This window comes from Malaya genurostris, chromosome 2 (genome assembly GCF_030247185.1).
Source record: "Malaya genurostris strain Urasoe2022 chromosome 2, Malgen_1.1, whole genome shotgun sequence".
In the NCBI taxonomy this organism is placed as follows: domain Eukaryota; kingdom Metazoa; phylum Arthropoda; class Insecta; order Diptera; family Culicidae; genus Malaya; species Malaya genurostris.
In genome coordinates, this window is record NC_080571.1 from 24,112,024 (window position 1) to 24,131,042 (window position 19,019).

The 19,019-nt window shown below is 37.6% G+C and overlaps 1 protein-coding gene across 4 annotated transcripts in view; it reads left to right on the forward strand.

Annotated features, from left to right (window-relative positions):
* Window positions 1-834: 834 nt before the first annotated feature.
* The window catches only part of LOC131427301 (dihydroxyacetone phosphate acyltransferase), a 43,211-nt gene continuing 25,026 nt past the window's right edge, over window positions 835-19,019 (forward strand). Inside the window, exon 1 of one of the 4 annotated variants that reach the window (XM_058590364.1) lies at window positions 835-1,161. The gene's annotated coding sequence lies outside the window, so the exon portion shown is untranslated. Of the gene's footprint in view, window positions 1,269-14,118; window positions 14,138-19,019 lie in introns of those variants that run through there. The other 3 variants (XM_058590363.1, XM_058590365.1, XM_058590366.1) reach the window with 3 other exon arrangements.

Sequence of the window (19,019 nt, forward strand, 5' to 3'; positions counted from 1 at the left end):
CGAAAGAAAATTAAACTGAAAGCATCATGCTCATGAATGATTTTAATTACAATCAGTTGATTTCAGACTGGTCTGATCAGTAATGATCGTTCCGGAAAAGACGACAGGGTGATTGCGATTCCATGTTTTGTTTTGTTGTCTCAATAGAACAAATTATCTGATGCTTTGTCTTATCAAACCTTGCATGGAATCTGAATCTAGTGTTTTCATACAACTTCAAACCATGTCACACGAACGTATAGCACTGCATCATCATGCAGTTTCAGTCGCTATCAAGGTTCCTTTCCATGCACTACGCCTTTGCGCAGAAACGTCAGTATAGAAAGCATGTGTATGAATTATAGAATGGCATCAGCCAGATGGTGATGCCAATGAAGCGTCACTCCAAAGTTGGTTTCACCGATGAAAAGCGTTTTTTTTAAATAAATAAAATTATATTAAAGTGAACATTGATTTTTTTTGGGTTAGACATGCTTCAAAAATACCACTTGCTATCAATGTAACCATTGCTCATAATTTGAAAGTTTAGGTCCTTGACTTTGAGCTGCATTGCAGCACACGGAAAAAAAATAAATTGTTCAAAAACACTAGAACAATTAGTTGAACTTTTGAAACCTAATCAGATTTTTTATCAAATCAAAATAATTCATCATCGCTTCAATATTTACCGCACCATTATAAAGTGTCGATGTAATTTTTTTCCCCACTGAAATCCCTTGCGGCAGCCGCCGTCCCGATTTGGCGCCTGCTCACTACAACTTCCAAGCCATGGTGTGTGGATTTGCATCGTTGTAGGCTCCGGTCTAGGGTGTATATCCAACATAAGCGTCCGACGTTTCAGGCAGTCATTTTCAAACATCGGTGGCGTGATGACTGTGAGCTTCGGCGCTGTTCCTTTCACCGTCGCGGCATACATCAACACGATTCGCATGATTGCAAAATAATCCGAGCGTTCCGAGGATTTGAGCAGCTACTTTTTGTGCAATCTCTAAAACCGTACTGTAGAGCCAATAGCTGGTGGCGATAGGTGGAAAACAGTGCACCCCTGGCAAACGAGCGATCTCAGATCTGGTTATTAGCCGTGTTGGAGTGGTTTCGAAAAGTGAGTGTGTGCATGCAGAGACAGAAGAATCTACTGAAATTGTATAATATTCTCGAAAGGTGTGTTTCGATCGATGCTGCTGCAGAAAGTGAAGGACAAAAATGAAAATCCTTTCCGTTGGTTGTCAGCACTTGCACCCAGAAATTAGTGGAATTAGAATCAATTGGTAGTGTACATCACTTAAAAACCTATGACGTCACGATAATATTTACATATCGGCCGGCAAGGCTTGAGCAATGATAGATGTATTAAGGAAATTTGCATTCCAATAAATCGTGGTCCGTATTTGCACCGCTAATGGGGGTAATATTGATAAAACGCTACCTCTAATGAATTGCTGATGCTATCCGTCAAGAAAGTGTGTGAAAAATATAGTCTTTAGGCAACAAATTGCCAACGCAGTAGGCAACCGACAGTGCAGTGCAGTAGGTATTATCGATCGATTCGCGCATATCATCCGACTGGTCGAGAAGCCTACTACTACGAGAGAGAGAGAAAAGGGAGTGGTGAAAAAGGAGGAAAGGCGCGCTGCTGCAGCAAAAACACGTTCCACATTTTGTGTGTTTTACTCATGTTTAGTAATCTTGACTATAACCTTCAGCGACGGTCTGACTAGCCACAAATGAGTTTGGTAACTGGTAGATCGTTTTTTTCTTTCTTTCTCTCAACAGTTTTGACGGAAGGTGGTGAATTGTGTCATGCGGTCGGTCAGTTTAGTAACGTTTGACGCGTAATAAATATTGCTGACTATCAACTATTTGTTCCCAGGAGTACATCTCATTAGTTTGGCTTTTAATGATTATTGAATAGGCGTTTAGAATGAAACTTGAGTACAGGTTAGATACTTCCTTCTCGGAACATTATATGCTATTCCGTATCTTCTGCCCTTGCTTGGATTTCCTTCAATCCGGGTGGTATGAAAAACAAACAAAAACGTGGGCTATCGCACGGTTAAGGCTATATTTACCGACTAGCAAGCATGATTAGCTGGCTCATTGTTCCAAACGAGCTGTTTACTGAAGGTGAAAAAATGAACGAGTATTTCTAATTGATTGGCTACCTTGTGCGTTGTAAACATTTCTACTTTTTCAAGTGCTATGTTTATATCCAACACTTTCTATCTCTAGTCCAATCCAAACAATGCAATCGCAATAGGTCTGGCTGGTGCATGTTCGGAAACGTTTTCAGAACCTAATGAGATTATTGCACCGAAGGAGTTACGTATCGGGCCGAAGTAGACTTGTGCGTCATTCATGGGATGGGAAGGACAACAAAAAAAAGTTAGGAATGCAGGGAATTCCCATGCGAAATGGTAACAACGTCTTGACATTTACAATTGCATCTGCTAGAATGGGTGCCAAATTCTCGACTAATCACAGTAGCCCGTTACGACAACACTGTAGGCAAAATATAAGATGACATTTTCCAGTGTTAGTGGAAGTTTTCAATAGAATCTCCTAACCTAACTAATGTCGTTTTCGTTTTTAAATTGCACTACGCTGGTGTAGCAAAAGCTGCACTGAAACCGTTCGTTTTTACCAATTACACTACACCAGTGCTACACTTTTTCTGCACCGATACCACTGGTGTAGCACTCATCAAAAGTTTGGTGTAGCTCTGTGCAATGGAATCGTTTATTGTAGTCAATGGTTACTGTTTATGTTTTCGTCATTTTTGTTCGTTTATTCATGCCTCAGTGTAGCACTGCACCGGTGTAGCGCAAATTAAAAACGAAAACGCCATAACCTAGCTGGTGAACTGACTCAAAAGTTTCATATTTGCGCTTCCAAACCACATTCAAACGGATTGTATATTTCAAGGACACCCCTTTGGTCTTCCTACTAACCGTCGAACGCACATTCTCTTGGATTTCGTATTTCAGAACCAGGGCTTATAGGTGAAATTTTCAAATTTCTGCGGTTAACACAGTTCTCGAATAAAAGATACATTATTTAGTTCATCTTATGGTGTGATAATGCCTTTCTCATATTACTCATATTTTCTTAAACATTACTAAACGATTCTTCTACGAAATTTTCAAAAAGCTCATTTTGGCATAATCACACGGAACGACCGAAATTAGCTCTGCGCCTAATTCGTATTACTGTTTTTGAATTAGTTGATTTTAACAACAAAATTTCCAAAATAACTATAAAATTAGTTAAAATTGAGAATTTACTTTGCTGAAAAAACTCTTATTTTTAGAGAATGTGTTTAGTTGGTGAATATCCTGGACTCAAACCAGCAATATTTCAATCCAACACGAAATTCTCATTGACAACTAATTTTGTTATTAAAATCAGAAAATTTGTTTCTATTTATCTATCACCATCATTACTGAAGGACAGCACAAAAAAACCAAAACTGAAATGGGTATTATTAACAAGTTTATTAGCCAAAAACTCATGAGAAGTGTCAAAGCAAAACAATCCATTAAAAAGCTAAAAAGGACAGTCTTATTGAAACTGCTTGAACATTGTTTTGATGTTATTCGCATGTGTTCGATATATCTTTATTTAAATTTCTAAACCGATATGTAAAAATGTCGTAAACTGTTAGTGGAAATCGTATTTATTCAGAATTTGTGCGCACTTGAAGCAATTGTGCGTAATAATGTTTTTACGCGGAACAGTGAAGTGAATTTCGAATGTTTCACTCTAATTGTGATGAAGTTTTTTTGTATCTTCAAACCTTCCGAGCTGCGCCGTCCGTTGTACTATTTGTATTCGGTTTTTGTTTTCCGAGTGCTCAAAGTTTTCAGTGAGAATGAAGAAAACAGTGATTTAGAAGCAAAAAAATTCAAAAAGATGTTTACGTTTCGTTTATGTCTTTTTCTCCAACACAACATCGTATTTATACCTGCCAATATAGAAAAGACAACCGCGTCTGAATTTTTTTCGGCAGTAGTGTGCCATCTAGTGGCTAGTAGTCATTAAGGTGTTACCGTTTCGGTGACAGGGCGCCATATAGCTGCAGATTGCAGAAGCCAATTCAACCATTCATATTGGTTGAAAACAACATTATATTTCTTTAATTCAACTAAAAAATTAGTTGACTGGATATGAAGTGTGCCTTAGCTAAGAAATGACAGTACGTTTAATTTGTGAATTCAACTAAAAAAAATAGTCATTTCAACAAATATTTTATTATTATTAAGGGAATGAGAATAAAAAATCTAAATCAGCAAAAGTAAGATTTTTTTAGTTGTCTCAAAAAATAACTAACTAAAATCAGCAAATCAACTAAATTTTTCGCGAAAATGCTGATTTCGGTCGTTCCGTGCAGTGTATAGATAAAAGTCGACACGTTGGGCCGAAGTGTTTTAAACTTAATTTCGCAGAATATGATTTAAATTGGAAGTGTAAATCATCTCAAATCTTATTTCAGTGGAATCATATTAATACCTATAAATATTATTACATTTATATATTGTATTTAATATTACAATTGAATTCCATCAATCAAACAGAATTTCAAATGTATTACACTTATTATCGAATTGACTTGACACTTACAATTTAATTGTCAGAAATAAACATTTGAACTGATGACAATTCTTAAATTTGAACAGATTTTAGACTTAGTTTCGTGTAGGATACATTTTCTTTTTGAATGCATGATAATTTGTTATTGAAATGTCACCAGTTAGAAATTACAGGGTCCGGCACTCGAAGTGTAACCAAGGCCATAAATTCAGTTTGGAAAATTACTTTTGCTTAATTCAAAGTACAAAATGTGTAAAAATAATACAAAATTCAGAATCAATTCACTTTTGCTCGATATGACCACCTTTTGCCTTGACTATGGCCTTGAGACGGTCAAAAAACGAATCGCAAGCTGCCCGAATGTGACTTGCAGGTATTTTGTCCCACTCGCGGACAATAACTTTTTTCAGCGCCTCGAGACTGGTGTATCTTTTAGTTCGGACTTTGCTCTCCAAAATGGCCCAAAGAGAATAATCCATTGGATTCGCATCTGGTGAATTCGAGGGCCATTGTGTGGACGTGATGAAGTTTGGAACGTTGTTTTTCAGCCATTCTTGGTTCACTCGAGCTTTGTGAGACGGTGCCGAGTCCTGCTGAAACGTCCATGGTCTGCCACCGAAATGTTTGTCTGTCCACGGCTTCAAAGCAACCTCCAGAATACTTTCCCGATAATATGTCGCATTTACCTTGACGCCAGGCTCGAAGGTCTGAAATTGGTTACACTTCGAGTGCCGGACCCTGTAGGTTTCAAATAACATTATAAATATGATTTACCTACCTGGATACCTGGATGGCTACAGCATGCCTTCACGCCAGTGCCGGGCGTATTGTAGAGCTCCATCTTCGTCGGTCTTGGGCGATGCTTCTCCAGTTTCCCCCGAGCGTTTAGGGAACCCAGGTCCTCTTCCACTGCATACAGCCAGCGCGTTCGTGGCCTTCCACGAAGTCGCCGACCTCTACCTGGTTCTCTACTGAATACTATTTTCGCAATTCTTTCTTCGGGCATTCGCACTAAGTGACCAGCCCTATTTTATGCGCCTAATAATATTCACTTCTCTATATACTTGATACAACTCGGGATTCATGCGTCTGCGCCACACACCATTTTCTTGTTTCCCACCGAGTATTGTCCGCAGCACTTTGCGCTCGAAAACTCCGAAAGTGTTCCGGTCTATCTCTCGTAACGTCCACGCTTCGTGTCTCTACAGAGCCACCGGACGGATCAGTGTCTTATAAAGGTTGCGGGACCTCAGCTGGTTACGTAATCCGTAAAAAGCACTATTCGCAGCTGCAATACGTCCTTTCACTTCACGGAAAACAAGTGGATGCCACAAGTGGATCGGGGTCATTTCGCCGAATGACATTTCGCCAAAAGCCATTTCGCTGAAAGGGTAATTTCAACGATTCCTGCAACTGTCTTAATATTATAATTGGAATTGATTTAAAATAAAAACAAATGAATGATAATACGTTAACGCCCGTTTTGTTGACCTACAATTGTACTTCTTGAAAAAATATTGATTCTTGTACTCTTGAATAAAGATTGATTCATTAACTTCAGGGCGGAGTTCCCAAGGAAACTTGTTGACTATTAGCCACTAAGCATCAAAGCAATTGCATAGGTGTATCTACCAAGCAAATGTATGTGGTATTTTCCGTTTACTAAGTAAAAAAATATCTAATGCCGCATCGATTTGATTCGTGTGCTGTCCGACCTCGCTACCGCTCGTTCGAACCTAACTAAAGCAAAGAAACCTAGCTTTGAGTAGACCAGGCAATCGATGCGGTTACAGGTTTGTATGCAAAAGGCCGCCGCTTCCATCTAAGGTCACAAACGAGGTGGTCATTTCGTCTGCGATTCGTACACTTGATTTCGAGCCGTCCAGCTTTGCACGTATCAGTCTAATTAGTTTCGCCGGAAAACCATGTTCGAGCATTATCTGCCACAGTTCATTTCTTTTTACTGAGTCGTACGCTGTCTTGAAATAAACAGAAGGTAAGTCTGCAAGTTGTACTCCCGGAACTTATCTAGGATCATCCGCAGCCTGAACATCTGATCCGTCGTTGATCGGCCCACGCGAAAACCAGCTTGGTATTCACCGACAAAGGGCTCCTCAAGTAGTCTCAGTCTGTTAAACAGGATGCGCGACAGTAATTTGTACTTCGAATTCAGAAGGGTAATCCCTCTGTTATTGCCGCACTCTAGCCTGTACCCTTTCTCGTATACTGGGCATATGAGGCCATCCAACCAGCCGGTAGGCAATTCTTCATCCTTCCGTGCTTGAGAAGTTCGACCGGGATCTCATTCTTCCCAGCAGCCTTACTGTTTTTCAGCTCGGTCAGAGCCTTCGTAACCTCATCCAGTGTTGGTGGTTGAACTGCTTGACCGTCCCCTTCTACATCTATCCTTGATATTTCTTTATACACCTTTATACACCTCACCGTTCATCAAATCTTTGAAGTGCTCCTTCCACCTAGCTACTACCATTGTCTTGTCTGTCAGCAAAATTCCCTCGCGATCGTTACACATGGCGGGCATTGGCGCAGTCTTGTGCCGCGCGCCATTGACATTTGCATAAAACCTTCGCATATCGTTCTGGCCCATTCCTGCTTGCGCTTCAGCTATCACACTCTCTTCGTGCTGCCTCTTCTTCCTGCGGTCGATTCGTTTCTCCTCACGGAAAGACCGAAATCCGCATTTAGGCGAAAAAATTAGTTGATTTTCTGATTTTAGTTAGTTATTTTTTGAGACAACTAAAACAATCTTACTTTTGCTAATTTAGATTTTCTAATTCTAGTACCCTTAATAATAATAAAATATTTGTTGAAATGGCTATTTTTTTAGTTGAATTCACCAATTAAACGTGCTGTCATTTCTTAGCTAAGGCACACTTCATATCCATTCAACTAATTTTTTAGTTGAATTAGAGAATTAAAACGTTGTTTTCAACCAACATAAATGGTTTAATTAGTTTCTGCAATTCGCAGCTATATGGCGCTCTGTCACCGAAAAAACGTTAACACCGTAATGACTACTAGCCACTAGATGGCACACTACTACCGAAAAAAAATTCAGTCGCGGTTGTCTTTTCTGTATTGGCAGGTATGAATACGATGTTGTATTGGAGAAAAAGACATAAGCGAAACATAAACTTCTTTTTGAAAATTTTACTTCTAAATCGCTGTTTTCTTCATTCGACTTCGTGAAATCGACTTTGAGCACTCGGAAAACAAAAACCGAATACAAGTAGTATACCGGACGGCGTAGCCCGGAATGTTAGAAGATATAAAAAAACATCATTTGACGTGTACAATTAGAGTGCAACATTCGAAACTCATTTCACTGTTCCGCGTAAAAACATTATTACCCACAATCGCTTCAAATGCGCACAAATTCTGAATAAATACACTTTCCACTAACAGTTTACGTCATTTTTACATATCGGTTTAGAAATTTATATATGCGAAAAACATCTAAACAATTTGCAAGCAGTTTCAATAAGACTGTCCCTTTTAGCTTTTTAATGGATTGTTTTGCTTTGACACTTCTCATGAGTTTTTGGCTAATAAACTTGTTAATAAAACCAATTTCATTTTTGTTTTCTTTGTGCTGTCCTTTAGTAATGACGGTGATAGATAAATAGAAACAAATTTTCTGATTTTAATAACGAAATTAGTTGTCAACGAGAATTTTGTGTTGGATTGAAATATTGCTGGTTTGTGTCCAGAATATTCGCCAACTAAACACATTCTCTAAAAATAAGAGATTTTTTCAGCAAAGTAAATTCTCAATTTTAACTACTTTTATAGTTATTTTTAAAATTTAGTTGTTAAAATCAACTAATTCAAAAACAGTAATACGAATTAGGCGCAGAGCTAATTTTGGTCGTTCCGTGCTCTGATCTTGCTACCCTGTACCGTTCTCTATTGAGACGGGTACCAGTCACTAACATTCGGCTTCTGGCGGCGTTTTTCTCATCCGTCACTCCTCATCGAACCAACCATCAACTCTCATCCAACTTCTGGCGGTACTCTGCAGGTACCCCTTCAGTTGATAAGCGTTGGATATTGAAACGAATCGTTCTGTTGTTTCTTGAACTCGTGACGCTGGATAGTCGCGCCCGAATTTTTGCAACTACAAGATAATGATCTGAGTGACCTCCTCCTTTACCAGGGCTTTGGATCTGTACCTCAGGTTCTCCAAAGTTTCACGTTATTCGGACATGCTACTATAGAGATCCGCCATTGGTAGCGGAGTATGATTTATTCCACGCAAATATGCTATACAGATTAGTTCTGTTTTCGAAGACTGACAAATAATGGTGTTATTTGACCAGATGCGTATCTAAGGGAGTCGAAAGGGGCACTCATTTGGCTCCGGGCGCCAAATTTCCTCGGTACGCCACTGTGTTTGACAATCCACAATTCCAGTACCTGGAAAAACAAACAAAGCTTATGAGTCATAAAAATAAAAAATAAAAACAAACAAAAAAAGCAAACCTCAAATGAAAACATCACGGTTAAAGACAATTATTTACAGTGCTCCTCAACGCATCTACCTGAAAATAAGAAAACTGTTGTAAGTATATATGAACAGCGGAGTTTTTTATTTCACTTATCTTTTCAAGAAATATAAGAATTTCTTACCTTCATCCAATATATGTTATTTTCCCTCTACACCAGCATTGGCTACGTGACGTTTTGCACTTTCGACAAGAGACATTTAATGACAAGTGGATTTGCTGATTTCGGTATATTTGTTGTTTACTGAAAAGCTCAGCTTAATTTTTTCCAAACTTTGCAAAAGAACGCGCTTTACCGAGATATCAGAACATTGCATTAACATTAATTTCGGAGAAGAGCATTTGGAACAATCAGTAAAATGTCGTGTTGCCGATCTAGTTCGGTATTTCATTATACCGAGCTCAAGAATCTGTTTTAAGTGTGTAAAACTGCTCTAGGAATGATAGGAGTCAGAGAGCCTAAAAAGATAAAGTGAATGGATAATGTCAGAGACATAATAAGAACGAATAATTGGAGTGTTGATGCCATTTTCCTCGAATGTGAAAGATCAACAGAACACCGATGCAAAACCTTTTCTAACCTTGACACTATGGTAACGAAGCGATACGTCCTAGACCGTATTTCGCAGATTTGTCTGCAAATCTTACACGGAACCGCAAATCAACCTAATTTTAAGTACATTCCACCCAATTTGGGGGTTTCGTTCAATAACCTAATTTTAGGTAAAGTGGCTCTAGGTATTTTTCGTAAGACACGTGCAAAAAATACTCAAAGATGAGTTATATTTACTCTATAGTTGAGTCATATTGACTCAATTTCAAGTTAATACGTTTTACTCAATTTTAGCTTATTGAACGAAACTCTCGCTGTTGGGTGGTTTTGCTCTTTGTATTTTGACAACAATTGAAGGAGCGAATGGAAGGAAGTACTCAATATTAAGTAAAAAGAAGTCAAATAATAGGTAGTTTTTATTTTCCGTGTAAGATTTCTTATGAAGTGCTGCAAACATTTTTTGTTGCAGACTTTTGAAAATCGAGGTTTTCGCTGACTTTCGTCAATATTTACAGACTTTTCAATTGGCCTCAGTGTTTTTGTTTTGTTCGCCAAGTCAGTCTTGTGTGTCAAACTTTATAGATAAATGAAAGCCCGCAGACATTTTTTTCGGATTCACTTCGGCAACCCTGTCTGAAAATATTTGAAATTTTTACCGGACATCTCTGGTATCTCGTGCTGTTTTAATTATTCCACCTCTTCTAGATAAAGTATTAAATAAACCTTTTGTCTGTCAGATGTACTAAATCAAATAAAGTTATAAACTTCATCACACTTCCATGTGTGATAAGATTCTTTCCACATAATCTTATCGGGGCAACACCCCATGTGCATAAATATAAAACTATCTTGTTTATCGGATTACAGTATTTATGGCTTCCATTCTTTTTATATAGGAAGATAAGTAGCCTATATTTGGAACAACCTGCTACCCCTGGGAGCATCGGTTGGACGTCGTCGTAAAATGTATGGCAGTCTTACGAATAGTGCACTCGAATAACTTGCATAACACAGTTAATCAGATCTCAAAAAATTAATTGAATTACTTTGACAGCTATAAGTGGTTGGTTAACATTTTTTGAGTTATTGTCAACCTAATTTATCTGATGTCATCACTGTAAGGAGTGACTGGCTTATTAGTTCACTCTAATTACGTGTACGAGTTCTGGTAAATGTAAACTAGCAACCAATAGACGTCGTCATGCCCGTCATCATCCTGTAAAAACCTAACGACGACGTCAAAATCGGGCTGAATGTCATGGCCTGTTTTGTGAACTTGATAGGTTTTCTTCGAACAATCGCACGATGACTTCCTAAATAAACTCTGTCGTTATGTCACATTCGACACACTTATCTTTGAATTATTCAATACCGTCGAGACGCACCTTTACACATTACACGGAACTAACAGCAAACTGGTGGTCATGAATAGCTACTGACCTCAGGAGTGCCAGACCGTGAAAATGATTTTCAGTTGCTTTTATCGTTTTTTTTTTTGGCATCTTAAGTCAGTGAAGCCAGTGTAACTAGACCATGTATTGTGGGATACACTCGTTCAAAAAGCCATGCAATCAATCGGAACTGACTACTTACTACTGCCTCTGCAAAATACCCGGAAAGTGCGTTGGTTATTATTTTCAAACTTGCTCCTTCTTTTTGGATAGTAGCACTGTTTTCTGACATCCATGCCAAGTTTCTAGTCAAAATAGTAGTTCTGTGTAGCATTTTCATTGCGGCCCAAGTGCAAATGACAGATTCTCTTTGTCAACTTCTTCCTCCAATTATTAAGGAATAGTCCTGTATTTTTCGATAGTTCCTTCAGTGAAGATTCAACGATGATAGTTAGAAGGATTGTTAAGAGTACCGTAATCATAGAATCTGTCATTTGCACTTAGATCGTAACAAAAATTCTATCCAAAATTGTCGCATGTTTTTTTGAGACGCCAAAATTTAATTTTCCCTTTTTTACAATGTTGGAAATTGTTCATCAAATAAGTGCGTTTTGGTTCCTTTTTTTAACCGTTGGGGAAACGTTGCGATTGCTACAGAATGCTTACGGGGATCAAAGTCTATCAAAAACAACCACATTCGAAGCGTCCCGGAAGACCATTCTAGGTCATCATCAACCGGGGAACAACTTGACATATCGGTCAAGTTTCTCGTAACCTCTTTGAAATGGTAGATGTCGCACGTAAAGCTTTTGTTTACTCGTCGAATGGATCGTGCATCAAACATGCAACTTTGTAATTCTATTGACAATCGTACATCTTCAATCCTCATGTCTATTCAGTAACTGTTTAGCTTGTTTCTAAGTAATTATGTGTAATATAGCTGTGCGTGAGAGTACAAATTGGTTTGCGTGGGTCATTGTTTCAAATTATAAATATTATGTACACAAACGGGCACACACGTTTGTGTACATAATATTTATAATTTGAAATTCGTTTAATCGTGAAAATATATGAATATACTGCAGGATAAATATGACATTATTCAGTAACTCGACTACGATTGTGTTTGATTCTGTATTAACAGACTGAGAGTGTTATTTTTTATTTAACATTCAATTCCGTTCACGGCTAGGAATCGCTATCTTATTCAAAACGTCTGTGCAACCCAAGTTGGTCGGTATGTTTAGCTAATAGACTGTTTATTTTTTAATGATTTGTTTTTATGAAGTGTGTTCACATAGTATAGAATAAACTCTATTGAATTTCTTCAAAAATATATCGTTACGGAGTTTTAACACGAAGTTGATTTTGTTCCGAAATGGATAGATTTATGGAATATTTTTGAACACATAAAATATATTTCCATTGAAATCATAATAACGCCCTTCTGAAATGTAATAAATCATTTTGACAGAACCAGAGAACCAAAATTTTGGTTACGCTTAAAATTTGTCAAGTTGTTACCACCCCGGTGGTGCGATTATCATCTACAATTGGCTTGAAGCCGAAATTTTTGGTTCTTTTGGTTCTATTCCGCTGTCAAATGCTGTGTTTAAGCAGTGTTCACATCTTTCTTCATGCGGTTGCACCAACATAAGGAAATGATTTCGATGGAATATAATCAAACTATAACAAACCACTTTTTTTTTCTTATTCAAAAGGAGATCAAATTACTTGTTTTGCAGAGAATACTAGACAAGAGTTATATTTATATTGGGTTTGAAGAAATTAACTTTTGACACCAGTGTGGTTTGAACGTAGCTTAAAATATTGTTGACAACAACGCCACCAAAACAAAATGCGTCGGTTTCAGGAACCAGCTTCCATAGAAGGGAGGTGGTTGTTACCCGGTTGGTTTTCATCAGCCATCTGACACTGGTATGTTAGCACCAGCCATTTGAAGGTACACCGTATACGTTGAGCCCCTCGCGGTTTGTGCCCACTGTGATGTTTCGATACTCATCGTGTATCTCAAATTGTTAGAAATAATTCCACTCTCTGCTGTATTTTAGGTAAACGGACAAGTTGTGATGAGAGAATCGAGCCAAAATTCTTTAATTTTCGTGCAATAAACAAGGTTAACCGTAAAACAATTGCATTATTAGTTGCTTATTTACGTTGCAATCAACTGATTTTGAAGTTCCGATGTAGATCTCAACAAGATGGCGTCGTTACAGAGGACCGCTATTAATCCATTTCGCCCAGCTAAATCGAAACAAAAAAAATTATTTCGATGTTCTGCAACTTAACCGTTCTTGAACCAACGTATTCGCCTGAGTCGGCTCCGTGTGACTTCTGACGGCCAAACCGAAGTAAGTGCTGAAACCCATACAGGAGGAAGGTTGTTTTGACATGCATCGAGGACTTGAAAAAATCGTTGGCATAGGTTCATTTTGTCGGAGTTGAAGAGGTTGAAAAAGGGGGAGTTTCAGGATTGATATTAGAATTCAGGAGATTATTTGACATATCCACACACAGACATAGCTCAGCTCGACAAACTGACTCGAACGGTATATAGAACTCGGCCTTCCGGACCTTGATTAAAAAATCGGAGTATAAAACCTTGAGGATCGCAACAAATTTTCGTTTGCCAGGAGATTCGGAAAATATTCCCCGGGGCCGGAAACTAACACATGGATCAATAAGTCCCGAGACTAAAGCAGAGATGGCGCTCGTAGTAAACCAGTAACCACGTCTTTCTAGAGTACTAACCTTTGCTTGAAACGGGTAAAAATTTTAAGTCGATCCGACCAGAAACAGCTGAGTTATCGAGGTTGGAGTAAAGTCGTTTTGTAGTTTGTTTAAAAAATGGAAAAACCGAGTTTCGTATTTTGATAAAACATTGTATTTTAATGCCTAAAAACACCGTGCAAGCGAAACAATGGATTGAAAAATGTTATCCGGACTCTTGTCCATCAGAAGCAAAGATTTGTCGGTGGTTCGCCGAGTTTAAACGTGGTCGTACCGACACAAATGACGCGGAACGCTCGGGTAGACCTGTGGAAGCCGTTACACCGGAAAATGTGAGTGAAGTGACAAAAATTATAATGAAAGATCGTAAAGTAAAGCTCCGTGAGATTGCTGAGATGACACAGATATCATATGGAAGTGTATTTACTATCCTTCATGAAAAATTGAGCATGAAAAAGGTTTTTTTCCCAATGGGTGCCGCGATTGCTTTCGATGGAACAAAATGCACCCTGCCACAAGTCGATGAAAACAATGGCGAAATTGAACGAATTGGGCTTTGATCTGCTTCCCCACCCCCCATACTCGCTAGATTTAGCCACCAGTGACTACTGGCTCTTTGCTGATCTTAAATAAATACTCCAGGGGAAAAGATTTGGCTCAAATGAGGAGGTCATCGCTGAAACTGAAGCTTATTTTGAAGCAAAAGATAAATTTTTTTATAAACATGGTATTGAAAAATTGGAAAAACGTTAGAACCATTGTATCACCCTAAAACGTGATTATGTTGATGAATAAAAAAAAAAATTTGCAAAAAAAAGTTGTTTCCATTGATCCATGTGTTATCCTACGGTGGTAACCCTATGTTCAATAGAAACATCTTCCAAATGTCATCTGTTGAAATTCTATGCGTTCGTGTTAGTTATTGTGCTATCAATGAAACTACTTTTGAAAAATTAGAAACGATGGAGTAAAAAGAATTGCGCGTGTTTTTCAATATTCAAGATGCGTTGATGAATGGGATCGTAATTGAAAAAAAAAGTGTTATCAGACCCGTTTGACGTTTTGACCGACGAGTTTATGTTTCACACAAGTAGGCTGATTTTTTTCTGCATCAAGAAAAAAAAATTTCTTCCAAAATAGTATATTGATTAATATAACCTACAAATTGTTCAAAAGGTTATGTCTTTGAATTAAAAGTGGATGTGGAATCCTTCTAATGACATGATTACACAAATCAATCGTCGTGCAAGCCGTTGTGGTTACAGGCAATTCCAAATAGGTGTGAAGAAGAGTCCTCCCGAATTCCACGAAATGTTAGCAACGAGGAATTAGTGACTCTACTCTCCTTGTTCAAATCGTTTACTTTAGGTTGGGTTGCTCTGTTGGGAGTCATTTGCTCCCATTATTTTGCGAAATATAAAATAATATAATGTATATCATTTGGTTTGCATCATTTACCTCGAATGCCTCTAATTTTACCTTGTAGTCCATTGATCTTGTTCCCTAACATAGTTCTGTATATTACGTCGCTTCTGTCCATCTTTTTTTGTGTAATTAAATTTTCCCCATGGTTTTTACAAGGCTGAAATTGAAATATTTATCCCTCATATCCAGTTAAAAGGAAGGAATATTACAGACGGTTTTCATGGAAACGAGTTGACAAGAAGTCTAAATAAATTAAAATTCAAGCAAAAATATTTGAACTATTTGAAGGATTTTTGATAAATTTTACATTTCAAATCAATTCTCACCCTCTTATTCCGCTACTAACACAGAAGGCACTCAGTCGACGCCGTTTTATTGACCAAATTTCATCAAATATACAAAGGGGACAACTATTTCCCACCGAAAGCCGAAACGGTGAACTGACATGACTGACAACTGGAAGAATCTATTAATTTGAGCAGTTTTTAAACTGCAATCGGGACTCGCTAGTGGAAGTATGAATGCGCTCGATCTAACGAAACGTGTTCGCTGATCGGAATAACTGACAGCTGATTGATATTTTTCAGGCAGAGGTCGATTATTATTTTTGCCGATTATTTCTCAACACTACATTCTTACAAGCCGCTACCTAATTTTGGGTCAAAACCTACCCAAAATCATCTAAAGTGCATCTCTCCAGTTTTAGGTAACGATTGATGACCTCAAAATGTAGGTAAATGTAAGTTTGCCCAAAGTGTTGGCAAAGTTCACTACCCATTTTTTAACGATCACTGACAGTAGATTCGTACTACTTTGACGGTTAGAACATTCGACGATTTGTGTTTTAGCAGACCCTGACAGCTTGAAGTGAAATCAATCTTCAGTTCAGCAACACCATCGCACGGCATCACATTCAACCTATCACGTTAATTGTATGGGTACGAATCTGACACGACAAAAAAGCCTAACTGTAAATGAGAGCCTCTCTTTGTTTACTTTCTCTTTTGATTATTACGGTGCCATGATTGCAAATTCTCTAAAGTTTCCAATATAAATCGGAAGCTTGTAATTTTAACCTTGAAAGATTTGCGAAGAGTAAAGCGTCAAATATAAAATCAGTTCGGTAAATCGTAGAAGAAAAAGTAAACAAAGAGAAATTGTCATTTGCAGTTAGGCCCCGTTTGTCGTGGGACGGTGGATTTATCTCCCCTGTTTCTATGCACGAGATTCGATGCAGGGCATCATACTCGCAAAAAAGAATGTTGTCGATTATTTGTTCGGGAAATGTGAGAGCTGTACATCATTTTTATATGATGTCTTTGGTTTTAGGTTTTGTTAAAAGTCTCGAGCTAGTTTAAAATATAATCAATATCTCACGGGAAAAAACAGATTGGAACTGTGACATGCGAATGCAATTATGTAAGGAAAACCGCGAAAAGGTTACATAATAGCGGTTCTTAAACTTTCATTAAAAGTGTCATTACTAAAAAGTAATGTCATGAACGTGTAAGGGCAGTAATCGTGAATTCTTCATGCAAATTCTGAATGTCATTACTTTTGTAATCATTAAAAATGACATTATTTGTTACATATACAAATTCAAAGAGACTCTTACATTCTGTGATTTTGACTAACTGAATCGAATGGTTTATAGCACTCAAGCCGGTTCAAAAGACGTATTCAAGGGTAGTTTTTTAGCCTTTCTATGAGCTTGAGCTTGAGCTTGCTTGAGCGACCACCCCTGGTTGCTACTCCGTTACTGATCGGGATTAGCTGAAATTGTACAGGGAGTTTCTAGATGATCCATCCTGGGACTGGTAAATCATCCTTCAATGTACATCTTCTGGTAATCCCAGAATTCATTGATCAGTACCGGCGCCGGCCAGGCCCGAACGTAGATCGTCTAAGGAATGGGAAGGGATGTTAGTCCAACACTTGTTGTTGCTAGAGGCCGTATATACTACTGCGCACTCCACAAGTGTCACGGGAGAAGGATATTTGTTAGTAAAAATTTCAGTATTGGTATTATTCGCTGGCGACTTAGTATGTTCCGGTTTCAAGATGCTCGGATGTAACACTAAACTCATTGACTTCCCGAGTGAACGTTTCAACAATATCCTATATTGAAGTCCCGGCATGTCTTGATTCACAGCTCTTATTCGAGAAAACTGAAGAAAAATTTGCAATACTATCGCGTAAAGAATGAAAATTTCCCTATTTTTATATAAGAAATTACGCGATACAAAATAAACGAGTGAATAGGATTTAGACAAAATAGTTGATTCATTGCATTGACATATTCTAAACAATTGTTATAAAATCATTTTAAATCACCAAATAAAGGTCAACAGATTTCACGCGCGACAATCAATGACAGACAATCAATAACATGGAAGAAGAAAACATTCCAAATTCCAAACTTTTTTTTCGAAGTTAGACGGAAATTGATAGGTTGAATGAAGAGATAATTTAGTAAAATAGAGTAATCAGGAGTAAAACATTGAAAATATCTGATAACTGAAAGGAAAAAGAAACTCCTGCAATTATCGCCTTTTACGACATGGAAGCAGGAACCCAGTGGATCTATTCTTGGTTCAGTTTTTTTTTCCGTCGGATTCCACACGGCATCTAGGCTGATACTGTCCGGAGAGAGCTAATAGGTACTATCAATCTCCTAGTGGACCCCAGCCCCTAGTAGTTGTTTAGCCTTTCTATGTGAGAAAAACTCATTTAGTGATTTCGTTCGGCACTCTAGAAAGACTTGGCACTTCGATGCTAAATATAAGTAAATTGCAAATAGCAATAACTTTACGTTTGCTTAGAGCAAATTCTGCAGCTGCAAGATTCATATGGGTGGTCTATAATGTAAATGAAACTGAAACAAACGTTTCCCCAGCAATCCGTTTTAGTTTTATTTATTCGACCAGTTCTACTGTCAAATTAGAACTAGTCTACGATGCCGTTCTATTTTTTTGTATATTTGAAACACGAGTAAAACACTGCTGGGGCTGCCAGTTTTTCTTGTTTTAAAATCCAGATTTAAATTTTGTAACTGGCATAAATTATGCCCTTAGCGTTATGTTGAACTGCAGTTGGTATAACAGTTCAGCATACACTGTAATGCACTGACGAGTCCAAAATTGGTTAACTGTCAATTATTGCTCAACTTGTCAGCAGCAATTTTGCTATTAATTCAGCAAAAGTCGGAAATAATTATTACAAAAACTAAGAGGGAGGGAAAGGGAGTATTTTGTTGATACTTATTTTGATTCAGAATACAAAATAATAGTAAACCTTAAAAAAAACATCACGGCCTTGTTTCCAGTTTTCCTTAACGCTTGTACCTGGAGATAATCAGACATTTATGAGTATATAGAAAAAGTAGATAGCTTTTGATTTAACTTATCTTGTCTCGAAATATCAAAATCGTTTTCCTTCATCCATTTTATATGTTTTCCAACCGTTAGGACAAAGAAGACTTTAACTTTCTTGAAAAATATCAAATTATTCGATTGCATTTAAATTAAATGCCAGGAGAAAACATTTCAATAGAAGATAGCTTTTGATTTAACTTATCTTGTCTCGAAATATCAAAATCGTTTTCCTTCATCCATTTTATATGTTTTCCAACCGTTAGGACAAAGAAGACTTTAACTTTCTTGAAAAATATCAAATTATTCGATTGCATTTAAATTAAATGCCAGGAGAAAACATTTCAATGTAATTTATTACTCAAAAGTAATACGATCGAAGTACCCGAAAGACAATAGTCGAAAAGTCCATAATAAA